The sequence below is a fragment of the Chiloscyllium punctatum genome, chromosome 52 (assembly GCF_047496795.1).
Source record: "Chiloscyllium punctatum isolate Juve2018m chromosome 52, sChiPun1.3, whole genome shotgun sequence".
Classification (NCBI taxonomy): Eukaryota; Metazoa; Chordata; class Chondrichthyes; order Orectolobiformes; family Hemiscylliidae; genus Chiloscyllium; species Chiloscyllium punctatum.
This window is the reverse complement of record NC_092790.1, coordinates 933,883-952,046: the sequence shown is the minus strand read 5'-3', so window position 1 is coordinate 952,046 and position 18,164 is coordinate 933,883. Positions and strand designations below refer to the sequence as shown.

At 45.1% G+C, this 18,164-nt stretch overlaps 1 long non-coding RNA gene and 1 pseudogene across 1 annotated transcript in view; one reads left to right on the top strand and one right to left on the bottom strand.

Annotated features, from left to right (window-relative positions):
* LOC140470889 (uncharacterized) overlaps positions 1–12,079 on the top strand; it is a 1,100,083-nt gene extending 1,088,004 nt beyond the window's left edge. The window contains exons 2-3 of the long non-coding RNA XR_011956784.1: positions 9,133–9,266; positions 11,996–12,079. This is a non-coding gene — a long non-coding RNA (uncharacterized lncRNA). The remainder of the gene's footprint in view (positions 1–9,132; positions 9,267–11,995) is intronic.
* On the bottom strand, positions 4,219–5,241 carry LOC140470980 (cyclic AMP-responsive element-binding protein 1 pseudogene; annotated as a pseudogene).
* Positions 12,080–18,164: the final 6,085 nt, after the last annotated feature.

The window sequence follows — 18,164 nt, the reverse complement described above, 5'->3', positions numbered from 1 at the left end:
CACACCCTTTCAAATCTCAATAACTCATTTTAGTTCAGACTCCCAATGACGTGTTTATTTTTGAGTTCAGCTGTGTGACTGTTTCTATAGATTCCAAGGCAACACAGTCTGGAATTCCCACCCTAACCCTCTAAGATCTGCTTTTTTCCTTTAAGTCGTTCCTGAAAAAATGTTTATTTCGCAAAAGTTTTGGTCACCGGACATAATATTCTCCATCTGTGGCCTTATGTCAAAAATTCAATATTTTTGTGAAATTAAAAACGTGTTGATTTGTACAGATATCTTTAACTCTGCACTATCTCTGAGTGAATAATCTGTAATGTCTCCTACCCAAACACGTTGTTGGAGCACCTTCACCATACCAACTGCAGCAGTACAAGGAAGTCAAACATCACCTTCTCAACAGGTAACAGAGCTTTGGCCTTGATCACTGGTATCTGTGGAAGGAGAAATACACATCATGTTTCAGGGAGTGCAATATGATTTACAGGGAATGAAAATTGTGCAGAATGTGACTGTCAGAAATGGAAGGAAAATCCACTCATTTATTGGAAAAAAGAACTTGACTGTCAAAGATATTGTGGAAAAAAATAACCTGATAATGGAGCATATGGTCAGGAGCCAGGCAGCAGTGGACAATTCATTTACAAAGAGGTCTGTGAACGTAATAGTAAAATATTACACCGAGCAAAAATACACACGAGAGACTGAGGAAGCTAGATAACAAACAAATGGACATCAAGGAGCCCAGAGATTAATCAGAGCAATGTTCACTTTTATGATCCCACAGGCAGAGGTGTCTAGCACAGAAACAGACTCTTCGGTCCAACCTATCCATGCCAACCAGACATTCTAACCTAATCTATTCTCATTTGCCAGCACTTGGCCAACATCCCTGTGAACCCTTCCTATTCAAATGCCTTTGAAATGTGACAATTTTAGCTGTCCTTTAGGCTCCTTTTGAATTCCCCCCACACCTCACCCTAAACCTATATCCTCTAGTTCTGTGCTCCACCAACCCTTGTCTATTTATGCTATCCATGTCCCTCACGACTTTATAAACCTCTATAACATCACACCTCAGCCTATGACACTCCAGGGAAAATGAGCCCAGCCTATTATGCCTCTCCTTGCAGCTCAAATCCTCCAACCATGGTAACATCCTTGAAAATCAATTCTCAAGTTTCGGTGCCTCCTTCTGAAAGGAGGGAGACCAGAACTGCACAAAATATTCCAAAAGTGACCTAACCAATGTCCTGTCCATCTCCTCTACTCAATGCTCTGACCAATAAAGGGAAACATACCAAATGCCTTCTTCACTGTCCTATCTACCTGCGACTCTACTTTCAAGGAACTATGAACCTGCATTCCAAGGTCTCTTTGTTCAGCAAGATTCTCCAAGACCTTACAATTTAGTGTGTGAGTCCTGCTCTGATTTGCTTTTCTAAAATGCAGCACCTCACATTTATCTAAATTAAACCCGATCTGCCACTCCCCAGCCCATTGATCCATCCAATCAATATCCCATTGTACCCTGAGACAACCTTTATCACTGTCCACAATACCAATAATTTTGGTGTCACCTGCAAACTTACTAACTGTACTGCCTCTATTCACATCCAAATCATTTAAATGAATGACAAATCAAATCAAGAAAAAAAAAATCCATTTCTCTGGGTGTGAATATGCTCTATGTAAATCCTGCCCTATGATTGTCTACCAGAGAAGGCTGCACATGCGTCCCGCTGAACTTTGCCCCCTACAAAGCTGGCGGCTGCACGTGCCCAGTGAATTGTTGCCCCGAATAAAGATGGTGTTGCTTACTCGAGTCAATCGCTAGATGAGGCATTTTCCCGTGTACTACAAAAACGGACTGTAAGTTTCAAATTTGTAGTTTCCGATGTGCACCAAATGTCTGTGAACCCTCTCAACCCATGCCAACACCATTTCCCTCCCTCTTCCTGCTGTTTATTTCTATCTTTACCAACAGCTCTCTGTCCACACATCCCGAACCGACCGCGAGGATGATCACGTGGTATAGTCTACTCCCGCCCCTCATTCACCCTGATTGGTCGGAGGACCAACTGCCCCGCCAGGTCCTCCAGCGCTGTCCCTGCCTTTCCATTGGTCCGCCTCTGACATCAATCACCCGGGACCCATTGTTGGCTGGAGCATACGGATTGTGTCGTGGCTTTTGTTGCTGTTCATGAGTTACAAGAGTTAAAAATGACACAACAGCATCTCAAAACCACCTGATGAAGAAGCAGCAAAACTAGTGCTTCCAAATAACCGTGTTGACCAATAATCTCGTGTTCTGTGAATTTTACTTTTGTCCATCCCAATCCAACACCAACACCTCCAAGGTACGAATGAGGGAGGGATGTATAACAGAAGAACTAGGAACAGGAGAAGGCCGTCCTGCCCTTCGAGCCTGCTCTGCCATTCAATAAGATCATGGCTGATCATTTCGTGGACACAGAACAATTTACCCACGTTCTTACCGTGTCCATTAATTAATTATGTTTTTAAAAATCTAACCTAGCTTTAACAACATTTACTGAACTAGCATCAACTACTTCCCTGGGCAATGAATTCCATCGAGGTCAAGAAGTTCCTGCTCAATTCAGTCTTAAATCTGCTGTCTCTAATCTTGCGGTGATGCTCTCTTGTCCTTGCTTCACCTGCCAGTGGAAACATCTCTCTATTTCTATTTTATCCATTCCATTCATTATTTATATCTTTCCATTCTTCTGAATTCCAATGAATATAATCCCAGTCTACTCAGTGTCTCTTAAGCCAAACCCCTCAACTCCGGGATCAACCTAGTTAACCTCCTCTGCACCCCCTCTCGTGCCAGTACATCCTTTCTCAAGTAAGAAGACAAAAACTACATGCAGTACTCCAGGGGTGGCCTCACCAACACTCAAATACAGCTGGAACATAACCTCTGCCTTTAAACACATTCCTTTCAGCAACGAAGGACAAAATTCCATTTGCTTTCTGAACTGATTGTTGTACCTGGTGACCAACCTTCATGCAGAAGGATGCTCAGGTCACTCTGCAGAGCAAATGATGCAACTTTTTAACATTCAAGTGATTTTATTTTTAAATGTTACTACAACCAAAGAGTATAAACTTTATACTTACAAACATTCTATTTAATTTGACAGACCATTACCCACTCACTCAATGTATCTATGTTGCTCTGCAAAGTTTCACAGTCCTCCGCTCACTTTGTCCTGCTAATCATCTTAGTATCACATGCAAACTTTGACACCCTACATGTAGTTCCAACTCCAAATCATCTGTATCAGTTGTAAATAATTGCAGTCCCAACACTGATTCCTGAGGCACACGACGTGTCAATGATTGTCAGCAAGAATAATACTCATTTGTCCCCAACAGTTTGCTTCCTATTAGTTTACCAATCTTCTATCCATGCTAATACTCTACCGCTAACACCATGCACCCTTATATTGTGCAACAGCCTCTTGCACAGCACCTTGTTGATGGTCTTTTGGAAATCCAGGTACACTACATCCACTGGGTCTCCGTTGTCCACCTTGCTTGAAATGTCTTCATAGAATTCCAAAAGATTGGTCAAGCATGACCTGCCCTTCATGAACCCATACTGCATCTGTACAATGGACAATTTCTATCGAGATTCCCTGTTATTTCTTCCTTGATAATAGACCCAAGCATCTTTCCCACTACAGAGAATAAACTAACTGGTATATAATTCCCCACTTTTTGTCCACCTCCTTTTTAAAACAGTGGTGTCACTTTTGCTGTTTTCCAATCTGCTGGGACTGCCACAGAGTCCAGTGAATTTTAGAAAATTACTGCCAGTGCATTTGCTATTTTTCCTGGCATCTCTTTTCGTACCCTGGGAGGCATTCCATCAAGGTCAGAAGACTTTTCTATCATTAGCTCAATTACCTCCAAACAGTCTAAAACTAGCTGTTCCGTAATAATGATAGTTTCCAAATCCTCACCTACCTTTGTCTCTTTGCTAGTTACTGGAAAGATATTAGTATCCTCCACTGTGATATCCCATAACTAAATGCTTCTCACTTTCCAAAGGACCAACATTTACTTTAGCCATTCTTTTCTCATTATATATATTTATATAAACATTTGCTCTCTGTCTTTATAGTCTGTGCTAGTTTATTTTTCTCATATTCTATATTACTTTTCTTTATAGCTCTTTCGTGGCTTTCAGTTGACCTTTAACGTTTTCTCAGTTCTAGTTTCACGCTGTTTTTGGCCACTTTGTACACCTTCTCTTTCAATTTGATTTTCCAGAATAGCAACTGAATTCTCCAAGCATCTCACACACTCTTTCTTCTTGCGACGGCACTCTCGAGCTGCTTCCCTGTTTTTCATGAGGCAGATTTCACATTTATGAGTGGTTTCTTCAGCATTCTGGGACTGGCTTTGCAGGACTGGTGAAGATGCCATAACCATTCCCTGGCCAGCAGTGGAGTTAGGAGTTGTACGGATCTTATAGGTTTGGACATCTTCAGCAGCACCTCGTACAAGCACTTGGCTGCCTGGCACAGAAGGGCTTATGCCCGAAACGTCGATTCTCCTATTCCTTGGATGCTGCCTGATTCCTGAAGAAGGGCTTATGCCCGAAACATCGATTCTCCTGTTCCTTGGATGCTAACTGACCTGCTGCGCTTTTCCAGCAACACATTTTCAACAAAGATTTGCTGTCCATCAGGGCTCTGTGCATACTGTACAATGGCTGCTCAAACCTTGGCTGTAGCTGCGTTGGTCATTGTTAGTGTCTGGAGTCCTTGCACTCCATCTGAACCATTGTTGGCCAGCTGAATTGCTCCCCCGCTGTGTGATAGCAATGTATTGTCTGCTGATAGTCTGATAGATGGGTGTCTGCATCGTCATTGTAGTAACAGTTGAGACAGACTCTTCTTCTGATTTTTCCTCATCAATTTCTTGGCACACCAGGGGATCAGAAGAAAGTTCATTCAGGATTTTCCTGAATGAAGGCCGTCTCGATAGGGTTTCTCTACATTTCTGAGAGTCAGTCATGCTATCCACAGATTCCTTGGAGTCCTCACATTCAGATATAGTAGAGATCTGGACAGTCTGAACTGGAGGGGACTGAATGACTGAGGACTGAGCTGCTTGGATAACTCCTTGCACTTGAACAGTCCGCCCATTCGGCAAATGCACTGAAGTTACTGCTGGACTTGTCGTTGATTGGATCCCAGGCATGGTTACCTGCGTGGTCATGCTTTATATTAATTATCCAGATGAAGGGACTGGGGGCATTCTAGCGAAGTTTGCAAATGATACGAAGTTAGGTGGACAGGCAGGTAGTACTGAGGAAGTGGGGAGGCTGCAGAATTATCTAGACAGTTTGGGAGAGTGGTCCAGGAAATGGCTGATGAAATTCAACGTGAACAAATGCGAGGTCTTGCATTTTGGAAAAAAGAATACAAGCATGGACTACCTTGTAAATGGTGAGAAAATTCATAAAGCCAAAGTACAAAGGGATCTGGGAGTGCTAGTCGAGGATTCTCTAAAGGTAAACATGCAGGTTGAGTCCATGATTAAGAAAGCAAATGCAATGTTGTCATTTATCTCAAGAGGGTTGGAATATAAAAGCAGCGATGCGCTACTGAGATTTTACAAAGCTCTGGTTCGGCCCCATTTGGCGTACTGTGTCCAGTTTTGGTCCCCATACCTCAGGAAGGACATACTGGCACTGGAGCGTGTCCAGCGGAGATTCACATGGATGATCCCTGGAATAGGAGGTCTAACATACGAGGATAGGCTGAGGATCCTGGGATTGTATTCATTGGAGTTTAGAAGGTTAAGGGGAGATCTAATAGAAACTTACAAGATAATACATGTTTTGGAAAGGGTGGATGCTAGGAAATTGTTTCCGTTAGGTGAGGAGATTAGGACCGGTGGGCACAGCCTTAGAATTAGAGGGAGTAAATTCAGAACAGTAATGCGGAGACATTTCTTCAGCCAGAGAGTTGTGGGCCTGTGGAATTCATTGTGGAGTGCAGTGGAGGCTGGGACGCTAAATGTCTTCATGGCAGAGATTGATATATTCTTGATGTCACAAGGAATTAAGGGATACGGGGAGAATGCGGGTGAGTGGAGTTGAAATGCCCATCAGCCATGATTAAATGGCGGAGTGGACTCGATGGGCCAAATGGCCTTACTTCCACTCCTATGTCTTATGTTCTTAGGGTCTAATTTGATCACTTTCCTTAGATACCCATTGCCGAGAATACCTTTTCATACAGTCCTTCCTTTTCACTGGAATATATCTTTGCTGAGCACTTTGTAAAATGTCTTTGAAAATCTTCCACTGCTGATCATCTTCCCACCATAAAATTTTTGTTTACAGTCTACGTTATCCAGATTCTCTCTCATTCTATTGTAGTTCCCAGTGTTCAAGCACAGGACCCAGTTATTAGATTTTATCTTCACACTCTCTAATTCAACCATACGGTGATCGCTTCTTTCCAGGGGATCCCTAACTCTGAAGTCATTAATTATTCTTGGCTCATTGCACAGGGCCAGATCTTGGATAGCTTGCTCCCTTGTCAGTTCCATTTCATACTGTTCAAAAAACTATCATGAATACACTTAGTGAACACCTCAAGGTTACCTTGACTGAGCTGGTTTGACCAATCTACATATAGATTAAAATCATCGACGATAATAGCTGTACCATTTGTACAGGCATTAGTTATTTATTTGTTTATTGCCCATGCCAATGTGATGTAGTTATTTGGTGGCCTATACATTGCGCCTATCAGTGATTTTCTTGTTAGAATTTTGATTGCATCATTCCTGTTTCACCTAATGTATGGCAATAACAACAACTACTTGCATTGTATGGAACTTTCACAATGGCAAATCTCCCAAGGTGCTTCATGGATGATCAAAACATTGATTAAAGAGAATGATTTTAAGATACATCTTAAAAGGAAGATAGAGAAGGTTAGGGAGGCTATTCCGCAGACTTCTGCCCTTGACAGCTCCAGCTGTGGAATGATACAGGTGGGGTGGGTTGGAAAGAGAACATGCAAAGGGGAAATGGAAAAGTGCAAGCAGTGCATAAAGTCTTAAGGATAGAGGAGGTTCCAGACCGAGCCTGTCATGGAGTTTGTAGCACTGCAACAGGTTCATGCATGTCATGACTATAGTGCTAAAAGAGATTTCTGCTGTCTTAAACAGAGTGACGGATCTTGTATTGTGGGCTGATGAAATGACAGTGTTCTCTACCAAACATGTACGAGGTAGAGTCAGCACAATAATGAGATGCTGCAGCCGGAGGGGAACAGGTAACTCCATCCAAAACCCTACTCTTTCTCACCCATTTTTAACTCCAAAACCGAGTGAGTTCTAGAAAAGCACCTTTATATCCCACCACAACACTTTACCCCACAATCGTGGTATATGTGCACAAGGAGGAGTGGAACAGACTGTATTGGGACCCTGAAACACTTGGTAAAGACTAAAATCATCTGACTATTGAGAGCACCACCACATTGTATGAGTTTTCTATTGTTTTTACTCGGTTCCTGACTTCCCTTATTTTCCCTCATGAACCTGTTCAAAGTTGTTTTTACACACACCTGCACTACCTGTGAATTGAACGCCGGTCTCTCGGTCCAAGATTCGGGATATTTTCCCTGCATCACAAGGCATCGACTCCAACTTCCCTTGTCCCTTAATGTTTCTGTTGCTTAACTGCTGAGTCGCACCTGAATCACCTCTGCTTTTGGAAGGAAGGGGCGGAACTGAAGGACCGAGCAGCGGCCGGTCCTCCAACCAGAGTGAGTGAGGAGCGGGCCAATGCGTTCTGTGGAGTGAACGCTTCAGGATTGGTCAGAAAGCAAACTGCTTTGCAGGATTGATCATTGTCACGGCATAGCGGAGAATTAAACACCTCTCATAAACCAATGTGAGATTTTAAAGAAATAGTTCAGATGTAAATCTGACAATGAACATATTTCCAATCGATTTATACAACTTGAGTAACAAACTTATTTTCAAACTCCCAGAACGATTGGTAATTTACATACCTGGCTGGTATGGTTAAATTGGGCCAAACAATCTATTTGCATATTAACCATCTCAATGACTGTAACTCGACAGAGCACTTGTTAATGTCGGATATTTCCCCCGTGATTCTGTGTAGATATGAATATTCTCTATAAACTCACTGACAACCTCGGACGCACGCGCAATTTGGTTTCTATGAAGAGCATGCGCAGTGTCACATTAACCAGGACACGGCGAGTCATGGAGTAGCTTTCTCCGGGTGTGGCTACGATCGGCTTCAGAGAGCGGTGTGTGGGAGACTTGCTGGGAGAAAGGAGCGGAGAGAATTCAAAAGACGCGGATATAGGTGAAAAAAAATCCGAAAAAGACACTCCAGACCCGGATAAGGAGATGATGGTCTCTGTTGGGAAAGCGGCCCAGGGTCACGGCCGCCATTTATTTGAGGGAAGAGGGAGCGCGGGCCTCAGAGCCGCCATCTTGAGAAGGTCAATGTGCAGGAGGGCTGGGCTATCGGGGTCCAGGACAATCGAAGGAAAGACCCACCTTAGATCATTTCACTAAAGACATGAATGCACCCGGTGGATTTTTCTTAACATCAGCAATTGTTTAATATGCACAGGTTTTTAATTACATCTTTTTTGAAGCATTTAATTCTCATTTTCTCATTTGCAATAGTGGGATTTGTACCTGTGTCCAGTGAACATTTGCTGAGTTTCTGGATAAATTGTCTCACTTAATGCCACTAGACCATCACTTCGCCTGCTCACAGGTTGCCCATCCCAGTGCAACATGAATCAAAACCCTTTCTTCCTGCACAATTGTTTGATGTTGCACTCTGGTGATATCACTTAGTATCTCTCCATGTGATATCCCTCACTGTGTGGGTCTAATCGCTGCCTCTGTCAATGTCCCTCGCTCTTGCAGCTCCTCCAGATCCTGAGCAAACAGAATTCTCCACTCCAGATAGACGATGGAGACTGGGATGTTCCAGATTTCTGTGGGACTCAGTGCCATTTGACATGAGTAGCCCTCACTGCAACAGTCTAACTTCCCATTGTGCTAATCTGTCTGTAGGTACTCAGGAAGGTCCTGACCTAATAGACTTCCCAGCTGCTGGGTGTCTCATCCATCCCTCATTGAAGATGATTTGTCAGCCAGAGAGACACAGGGCAGGGAGATCTGGAGCCTTCAATAAATCCTGCAGTGAGGTAAGATCACTCACAGTGCACAGAGCAGAGAGCAATGAGAGGGCTCCAAGCATCAGCTAACAGGACATGACATAGCTATAGTGCTGGAGGGGGAGCACAGTACAGACACACCCCAGGTTCAGTCACTACCTTTACTGCAAGTTTTCTTGTACTAAGATAACATCGGGAGTGTCACAGTTATCAATCCAAGCCTGTGCTGTCTTAGTGAGCATCAGTACAAAAGAGGGGAAAGCAGGCCTTCCACGAGTGGGTGGGAATGCTCTCTGGGAATGTTCCGTTCTGTATTCCCTCTCCCACACTGTATCTATGGCTTGTCTTGTGGATCAGTGTCTTCAATCATTCTAATGCCAAAAACAGTTCCTATCTCTGTACTTTCCTCCCCTCTCACCAATCACTTCACACATTTGAAACCTGCTCCAGTCCAGACTACCATCCATATCACTCTAACTTACTTCAGGCTCGACAACATGCCTTGTCACGATAGTCCACTCCCCCAATAACCCAAGACTTAGGGTCTGTTTGTGTGCTGCATGACTCTCTGGCCAAAGTCATCAATGCTGACCAGGTTTCCTGAACTGAATGAGTTGCATTTCCCTGCGTTTGGCCCATGGCCCTTCAAACCTTCTCCCCTCCATGTTCCTGCCCAAATGTCTTTTCCATGTTGTAATTGTTCTTGTTTCTCCCATGCGCCACTGGCAGTCCATTCCGTGTATGAACCGTCCTCTGTGGAAAATGTTGCCCCTCAGCTCTCTAAGTAAATCTTTGCTCTCAGTCACTCCTCAGGCCTTACCCATTCTGCTGTGGGACACAACCCCTCCCCACATAGACTCCCCTCGGACATTACCCACCCTGCTGTGGGACACAACCCCTCCTCAGTACAGATTCCCCTCGAGCCTTACCCATCCTGCTGTGGGACCGAACCCCTCCCCGGCACAGACTCCCCTCGGGCCTTGCCCATCCTGCTGTGGGACACATCCCCTCTGAGGTCCAGACTCCTCTCGGGCCTTAACCGTCTGGCTGGGGGATACAACCCCTCCCCGGTACAGTCTACCCTTGAGCCTTACCTGTCCTGCTTTGGGTCGCATACCGTCCCTGGTACAGAGTACCCTCGGGCCTCACCCTTCCTGCTGTGAGGCACAACCCCTCCCCGGTACAGTCTCTTGACTGGCCTTAACCATCCTGCTGTGGGGTACAACCCCTCCCTGGTGCAATCTGCCCTCGGGCCTTACCCATCCTGCTTGGGATACAACCCCTCCACGGTACAACTCACCTCAGGCCTTACCAATCCTGCTGTGGGACACAGACCCTTACCCATCCTTCTGTGGGACACAACCCCTCCCCGATACAGACTTCCCTCGGGCCTTACCCTTCCTGCTGAGGGACACAACCCCTCCCTGGTACAGACTCACCTCGGGCCTTACCCATCCTGCTGAGGGACACAACCCCTCCCCGGTACAGACTCCCCTCAGGCCTTAACCATCCTGCCATGGAACACAACCCCTCCCAGGTACAGACCCCCCTCGGGTCTTACCCATCCTGTTGAGGGACACAACCCCTCCCCGGTACAGACTCCCCTCGGGCCTTACTCATCCTGCTGAGGGACACAACCCCTCCTCAGTACAGACTCCCCTCGGGCCTTACCCATCCTGCCATGGAACACAACCCCTCCCCGGTACAGACTCCCCTCAAGCCTTACCCATCCTGCTGTGAGACACAACCCCTCTACGGGTTGGACTCCCCTCAGGTCTTACCCAATCTGCTGTGGGACACAACCCCTCCCTGTTGCAATCTCCCCTGGGGCCTTACCCATCCTGCTGTGGAACACAACCCGTCCCCAGTACAGACTCCCCTCGGGCCTTACCCATCCTGCTGTGGGGAACACGCTCCCCTGTACAGATTCCCGTCCGGCCTCACCCACCCTAACGTGGGACACAATGCCTCCCCGGTACAGATTTCCCTCGGACATTACCCATCCCCGGTCCAGACTTGTCCAAGGCCTTGCCCATCCTGCTGTGGGACATGACCATTTCCCGTTACAGAGTCCGCTCGGGCCTTACCCATCCTGCTGTGGGACACAACCCCTGTACGGTACAGAGTCCCCTTGGGCCTTACCCATCCTGCTGTGGGACACAACCCCTGTCCTGTACAGAGTCCCCTTGGGCCTTACCCATCCTGCTGTGGGACACAACCCCTGTCCGGTACAGAGTCCCCTTGGGCCTTACCCATCCTGCTGTGGGACACAACCCCTGTCCGGTACAGAGTCCCCTTGGGCCTTACCCATCCTGCTGTGGGACACAACCCCTGTCCGGTACAGAGTCCCCTTGGGCCTTACCCATCCTGCTGTGGGACAGGTTGACAATTGTATTGAATAGAATCCCTCCAGTGTGGAAACAGGCCCTTGGTCCAGCAAGTCCACACCGACCCACGATACATACCCTGCTCAAAATAGCTTTAAAAGTACATAGAAAAAGTGATCACTGAATTGGTTAAAATCTCCGCAGTTACATTGGGCAGTTTAAACGTCTCGCTGTATTGGTGATATGTTCCTTTTCTTCAAACAGGTAACATTTTTATTAAAGCAGCAGATGTTCATTGTGAGAGTGTCTCTGTTAAACTAGAATCTGTTCTGTTCTCTGTGTAACAGGCTGTTGTTGTGTGCGATGGACTGTCACTAACAGTGTAATTGACCTGTGAGTCATTGATCAGGTTTCCTTTGTCTGTAAATCTAGTGATCAGTGAACTACACATCCGCTCTTCTTCGCGAAAACAAAGAATCATTTCTCAACAAAAACGGCACATCACAAAGCTATTTCATGGATTTTTGGCACACCCCACCGACCAGTGTATCTGGTAAGTCTGTTTCCTGAATAATTCTGAACTCGATCTGTAACTCTGACAGTATCTGTATTGCGTGTCAGTTGGTGGAGAATTCAGCCTCTTTATTCTGAGCTGTTGTGATGCAGGCGGTGGCTTCATTCTGTCTCAGCCAAGCTTGTTTTCTCCTTCTGCTGTGATTCTGGGAGATTCCTTTCTGCAGGTTAGAATATTCAGTGACTGAACATTGAATGATTTTGACTCTAACAGAGCAGTGGCCTTGTTTTCAGCTAATTATTCACTTTCCATTTCCTGGTTGTGTTGAATGTTACAGAAACAGGCTCTGAGCAATGTTTCCATTCACTTGTGTTGGAGTCACTGACAGCCACGTGGTCAGTCAGTTTCAGGCTGATGGATCAGTTTCTCTGTCCTATTAGATGGTGGTCACTTGCTCAGTTTCCGATGGCTCACCTCAGCGTCAGTCCATCAGCTGCTGAAACCCTCCATCCAGCATTTGTTGCCTCTCACCGTGACTACTCCAATACAGGCCCAGCTTGTCTCCCACATTCACCTCCACATCCTCATGATCACCTCAGATTCTCCTGTCTGTATCCTTACTGCGAGTCACGTTGGTCATCCACCTCCATTTCACGCTGCTCTACATTACATTACATTACAAATGTAATTTCAGAATTCCATTCATTGCGTTTAAAAACACCCCTGATCTTGTCCAGTCCAAACATCCAGGTTCCATCAGGTCGGTGGGTGTCCGCGTGGTCGGGTTGGAGCAACAGCAGGACACACTGAGGATCATACAGGGGATAAAGATGGGGTTGGATGCGGATGTTTAAGAAGAGAGAGCTGGTGTATTGTTAGGGATAGCTTCTCAGGGGAGTAGCACAGCGGTAGCCAGGTCTATAACACCACAACTCAATGGCCTGAGTTATCAGGAGAGGTTGGACAAGCTGGGACATTTTTCTTCAGAGCATAGGAGACATAAGGGCGATCTTATAGAAATGTATATGATCATGAGAGGCATGGATAGGGTGAATACATTCAGTCTTTTTCCCAGGGTTGAAGAATTGAGGACTAGAGGGCATCAGTTTAAGGTTAGAGGGGAAAGAATAAAAGGGAACGTTAGCAGCAACGTTTTTACACAGATACTGATTCTCATACGGAATGAGCTGTCAGTGGAAGTGGCTGAGGCAGGTACATTAACAACATTTAAGAGGCATTTGGACAGATACATGGGTAGGAAAGGATTAGAAGGATATGGGGCATGGGCAGGGAAATGGGGTTGCCACGGATGGACATTATGGTTGCCAGGGATCAGTCTGGCTCCTAGGGCCTCTCTCTGTGCTGTAGGACTCTATGACTCTATAACTGACTCTGCTGGAGAACAAGGTCGGGCAAAATCCAAGGGAGCGAAAATAGGAGGAGAGCCGCTAGTTGGGGGCATAGACAGGTGTTACTGTGGCTGTGTCCGAGACTCCAGGATGGGGTGTTGTATCCCTGGTGTCTGGGTCAAGGACATCTCTGAGCATTTGCATGAAATTCTGAATTGGGAGAATGGGAGACCAGAGGTCATGGTGCACATTGCTACCAACGACATGGGTAGAAAGAGGGATGAGATCCTGAGAAGTAAGCACAGGAAGTAGGGAACGACTGAAAAGCAGGACCTTGAGGGTAGTAATCACTGCGTTACCACCAGTCCTATGTGCTTGTGAGATAAGGAATTGAAAGATAGCAGAGATGAATGCATGGCTGAAGAGCTGGTACAGTGGGTGTTTCAGGATCTTGGATCATTGGAACCTCTTCTGAAGCATGGGTGACCTGAACTAGAGGGGAACTGATATCCTCACAGGGAGGATCGCTCCTGCTACAAGGGAAGGGTTTAACCTAGAATGGCAAGGGCATGAGAACCACAGTAGCAGGGCAGCACATTGTGGGGGCTGGGGATGAGGACGGAAGGAAGGAAGGAAGATGTAAACGAGTCAATCAGAAAGGGAGTACAGAGAAATGAACACCATGGTCCGAATGGGCTGATTGTGTTAATTTCAACACAAGGAGCAACGTCGCTCAGGTAGATAAACTCCGATCCGATATTGTGGCCATTCCAGAAATGTGGTTGGGAGAAGCACAGACCTGGCTGCTCAACACTTCAGGGTTTCATTGTTTCAGAATGAGCCTGGCCAGGTGACTGACCTTTTAGTGGGAGAGCATTTTGGAAACAGTGATCACAACTTAAGTTTTTTTAAGGTAACTACGAATAAGGATACGGACAGGACCCTGAGGGATGTTTCTAAATTATGGGATTGAAAATGATGTCAGTATTAGACAGGAGCTAGGCAGTGTTAACTGGGATCAGCTGTCATCAGACAATGCCACATTGGGCACGTGGGAGTTAGTTAAAGGCTTTCTGATCGGAGTTCATGACCAACATGTTTCAGGAGGGAGGAGAAACAAGGCTGGCAATGTAAGGGCTCCTTGGATAACGAGGGAGGCTGGGAATTTAGTCAGAAGGGAGAAAAAAACAAATTTTGGGAAGCTAGAATTGGCATGGCATGTGAGAAAAGCTCAAAGGAGCCCAAACAGTGAATTAGCAGAGCAAGGAGGGGGCATGCCCTTCGCAAGTAGGGTGAAAGTGAATCCCAAATCGTTCTGGAGATAATTACCCACAAGAGGATATGAACATGGATCGTTACAGTACAGTACAGGCCTTTTGGCCCTCAATGTTGCACCGACCTGTGAAAATAATCTGATGCCTATCTAACCTTCACCCTTCCAATATTACCCATATGTATGCCCAATGCCCATTTAAATGCCCTTTGCGTCGGCGATTCTACTACTGTTGCAGGCAGGCGTTCCACGTGCCTACTGCTCTCTGAGTGAAGACAGTACCCCTAATATCTGTCCTTAATCTATCCCCCCTCAATTTAAAGCTATGTCCTCTCATGTTAGCCTTCACCATTCGTGGAAAAAATAGCTACCCGATCTAACCCTCTGATTATCTTATACATCTCAGTTAAGTCACCTCTCAACCTTCTTCTCTCCAACTAAAACAGCCTCCATTCCCTCAGCCTTTCCTTGTAAGACCTTCCTTTCATACCAGGCCATATCACAGTAAATCTCCTCTGAACCCTTCCCACAGCTTCCACAGAACCAGGAAGAAGGTCAGGCCAGTCAAGTCGAAAGGAAGGAACTTGTGCTTGAAGTCACTGGAAGTGGGCGAGATCCTAAATAATTACTTTGCATCAGCATTCACCCAGGAAAAGGATATAGAGGATAGTGAGATTTGTGTGGAGCAGGCTAATGTGCTCGGGCAATTTTGAGGTCGAGAAAAAAGCGTTGGATTTCTTGAAGAGCATTAAAGTGGATTAATCCCGAGGGCCAGATGGTAGCTACCCCAGGTTATTGAGAGAGGCAAGACAGGAGATTTTTGGGGCCCTGGCCAAGATTTTTGAGTCCTCGCTAGCCACTGGAAAGGTCATAGAGGACTGGTGTTCCTCTCTTCAAGAAGGGAAATAGGGACAATCCAGGAAATTATAGCCCAGTGAGTCTCATCTCAGTGGTTGGGAAGCTTTGGACAGAATTCTTATGGATAGGATTTATGCGCATTTGGGAAAGAATGGCCTAATTAGGGACAGTCAGCGCAGCGTCATGAGATGCACAGGGTTAACGGTCAAAATGTTCTACCCAGAGCTGAAATATCTTTACTATGGAACATGCATTTAAGGTGAAAGAGGGAGAGCTCAAAGGAGATGTGAGGGCTAATATGTTTTCCTCAGAGAGTGGTAGGAATCTGGAACATGCTGCCAGGGATGGTATAGGAGGCAGATATGAGAGGGGATTTTTGGGTAAGCATGTGGATATGCAAGGATGTGGAACAAAGATAGGCAGAAAGGATTAGTTTAATTTGGTGTCACATTCAGCACAACATTATGTGCTGAAGGGCCCGTTCCTGTGCTGTACTTTGTTGTGTTTCTTTTGTTACAACATGACAGTGAACCCCTCTGTTAATTAAACCAAACACCCAGAAAAGTTCACCTCACCACGTAATCTGTTAAAGTCTGAGTGACAGAAAACTCACAAATTCCACTATTTAAAGAAAATAGCATCAAATTATTTTTAACTTGAAAAGTGAATATTAAACAACTAATCATAAATCTAAGCTCCCTCTTTCTCTTCACTGTTTATTATAGCCTCCAGCTATATAACAATATGTTATTTCAATAAGACACTTATTAAAATTACATCAACTTAATTTCAAAAGTACATAGCGGCTCTTGTCTTTTGTGTCTTTCTTCGTCTGTCTGAGCATCTCCCTGGGCCGTTGTCTTCTTTTATTCTGAGTATGTTTCATATGAAAAGGTACCCTTTGATTGAGAGACTTTCCTAATTTCTTGGTGAGCAAGATGTTAACTCTCCCAGACAGCAGTTACTCTCTGACCAATTTTTAAAATGTCTGCACTTTATATGCCCCCAACAGATCATCTCATTGGCTTGATGCTGGCAAAACAATAAATACAAATTCGATTCGGTTTTGGAATCTTGGGGTATAATTTAAACTGATAGATTAAATTTGAATTATTGTCAAAACAGCAACCAACTCAGGTCTATATTTCACAGCCAAATGTTACATTTGTTTGCTTTCCCAGTACACTCTGGGATTGCTGGCCAATCATATATACGGTACACAGGTAGTTATAAGCTCTCAGTTCAGAAGAGTGTTCTCTCCCTCTTAAAGATACAGTACACACCTTCAACTTTATAACACTTTGAATATTATCTGATCAGCAAGTTCATTTATTAAAGTGACGAGCAGCGGATTGTTTACATGACCTTTTTGGCTTCACATTTCAATTTCAACATAGAACAATGGCTTGTGTTTGTGAGAAGATCATGTTGCTGTGAGCAACAGACTGTCACTAATAAGATTATGCTCCCGATAACACAGATTTCCTTTGTCTGTAAATTCTGCATGAAGTGATTTGAACACCTGGAAGGGATTTGGTTTTCCAATGTGATTTCCATCAATGCACTTATTGGAACCTCAGGCAGACAGACGGACACAGATGGTTGCAAATTTGTTTTCCTCACTGAAGGAAGCACACATTGCCATCAGAGTGTTTGTAACAGAGGGGCACCGGCTTATTCCTGTTTCTGGAGATTGTTGACTAAGTGGGTGAGATTCAGAGATCCTGTACTGCATGTGATAAGAGGTGTTTTCATTGAACTGGATATTATGACTAAAGAGATTGGCAGGGTTGATGTTGGCAGCTGTCTCTGCTGATAGGAACCTAGAACAATGGGTCACAGTCTCAGAAAATGAGAGCAGACTGAGTGACTGAGATAAGGAGGAATGACTTCACTCAAACACCTGGGAATCTGTGATCATTTCCACCTCAAGAACGGAACCATTGACTACATTCCAGACAATAATTTACAATGGTTGCAATGCTAAGTGGATCAAAAGATCTTGCAGAAACTGAGTGAGTTCTGAAAAGTTAATAATGAAGTTACTAAAATGAACACAAACGCTGTGGCTGCTGGAAATTTGAAACAGACTGGCCGCAACTGTAGAGAGAGAGAAGCAGAGTTAATGTTTTGCATTTATTTAGATTAGATTATTTACAGTGTGGAAACAGGCCCTTCAACCCAATAAGTCCACACCAACCCGTCTAAGCACAACCCACCCAGACCCATTCTCCTACATCTAACACTACGGCTAATTTAGCATGGCCAATTCACCTGACCTTCATATCTTTGGACTGGGGGAGGAAACCGGAGCACCCGGAGGAAACCCACGCAGATACAGGGAGAAGGTGCAAACTCCACACAGTCAGTCCCCTGAGGCGGGAAATGAACGGGGGTCTCTGGCGCTATGAGGCAGCAGGACTAACCACTGTGCCACCGTGCCGCCCACAAACTTTTAATCAGAACAAAGAATGTTATTAAGCTGCAGTCAGGCTCCTGGTGTTAAATGGTATATTTCTGTCTGTGTTACTAACTTTTTTTGGGGGAGAAACAATCCCCTGATTTGCTTGACTGTGGCATTGTGATTGTGCTATTGAAACAGCAAAG